The sequence below is a fragment of the Elephantulus edwardii genome, unplaced genomic scaffold (assembly GCF_000299155.1).
Source record: "Elephantulus edwardii isolate Elephantulus edwardi_28Jun2011 unplaced genomic scaffold, EleEdw1.0 scaffold00271, whole genome shotgun sequence".
NCBI lineage: Eukaryota > Metazoa > Chordata > Mammalia > Macroscelidea > Macroscelididae > Elephantulus > Elephantulus edwardii.
In genome coordinates this window covers 2,066,884-2,068,772 of record NW_006400021.1, presented here as the reverse complement: position 1 = coordinate 2,068,772, position 1,889 = coordinate 2,066,884, and the positions used below count along the sequence as shown (strand labels likewise).

The window sequence follows — 1,889 nt, the reverse complement described above, 5'->3', positions numbered from 1 at the left end:
GCTTTAATTTACTTACCCACAAGTCTATAAATGATCCAACTGATATACCCCAAGACTTCCTGTGTAAGAAATTTCGGTTGGGGTGACCTCGGAGCATAAAAAACTACTATGATATTACCAATCTAAGTTTATATATCTAATTGACCCAATTAATTGATCAACGGAACAAGTTACCCTAGGGATAACAGCGCAATCCTATTCTAGAGTCCATATCGACAATAGGGTTTACGACCTCGATGTTGGATCAGGACACCCCAATGGTGCAGAAGCTATTAAAGGTTCGTTTGTTCAACGATATATAAATATAAAAAATTGTTTTTTGCTTTATGACAAAGAACATGGCAAAATTTGTTTTAGCACTTTCCCTATAACACAGTGCGAAAGTAATACAGACTGTATCACAATAAGCAAAGCATAAGATAAAAAAAAATCAAAAGTTGTGTTGCATTTGGGAAATCTGCTGTCAAGAACCTTTCTGCAGTGCAAAAGAGCAATGATGTCCATTTAAAGACTAAGATGCACCTGATTCAGATATTTTCCATTGCTTCCTATGCATCTGAAAGTTGGACAATCAATAAGGAAAATGGAAGATGAATTGATGCCTTTGAATTGTGATGTTGCCAGAGTACTGGGTATCCATGAACTACCAAAAGAAGAAACAAATCTATCTTAAAGGAAGTGAAAATAAGTGCTATTTACGTTGGGCATATTTGCAGGAGGAACCAGCCTTTAGAAAGAAACATTATGCTGGCTGGGAAAGTTTGAGGGTCAGTAAAAGAGAGGAAGACCCTCAATGAGATGGATCATCACAATGACTGCCACAATGGACGTGAGCACAACAGAGGGCATGAGGATGGTGCAGGACAGAGTATAGTTTGGATTTCTTGTCCACATTGCCATTATGAATCGTAGTTGACTTGATGGCACCTAACACCACTACCATTTTTCAAAAAAACTAGACAAATGACCTAGGGATTTATTCTTGGTAAAAATTGCCATTAGCAGGAGAAAACACAAATATGAAGCACATCAGGGCTAAGACCAACTCGGTCCATTATCAAGTATATTTGTCCTTTAACACAAAAGTGGCAGAGTGTAGTGCAGTAGAATTATACACTGCTAAGAGATTAAGTTTATATTATGATTATTTCAGTCAAGTCTTTGAAAAAGTTGAGCTGGTATATCTTCTCATTCCAAAGCTCAAGTAATGAGAATGCCATGTATGAGGAAATCCTATAACCAAAATTGCAGCTAAGGTTCCTGGAAGCCTGACTTCTGTATCCAGATACATACCCATCATATCTTTGCAGCCCCTCAGGATTTTATAGGAAAGGTTTTGTTTTGTTTTTTACAGACTTTGTCATCTTTTATTGGACAGAGTTCTCAATCTAGGAGACAAGGCTGTTGAAGAAGGGAAGGGCGCCAGACCTAAGGCACCCGGCCAGGAATGCAGACGGCGCCTCTTAGTGGTACTTCTGTAACCGTTCATGTTTGAGCTCCTTGTAAGAAAGGCAGTAGCTGAACACCACGTAAGCTGTCAGCACCATGGACAGCCCAGCGATGCCCCCCCTTCTTCACGTTGACGTAGTATCGGTAGTAGCCTCGCTGGAACGCTCCTGCGATGCCACTCGGGGTGAAGTCCCACATCAGTGTCCAGCTGGGCAGCTCCCCCAGTTTTACATCCATGAGCTTCCTCTCCTTCAGTGGTACGACGGAGGCCATCTTGGAGTCCTGGGTGTCTGCCGGGTTTTGTGTTATTTATAATGCATTCAAAATGGATTCGGTCATCAGTTTAGCCATTTTCTAGTATATGACCAAGAAGCTCTATTAAATTATTCATTTCCTTTTAATAATAGGTATAAGACAAAGATTGCTGTGAGAATGAAATG

General features: G+C 40.3%; 1 pseudogene; it reads right to left on the bottom strand.

The window, feature by feature from the left end:
• Positions 1–1,463: 1,463 nt before the first annotated feature.
• Positions 1,464–1,722, bottom strand: LOC102877630 (annotated as a pseudogene).
• Positions 1,723–1,889: the final 167 nt, after the last annotated feature.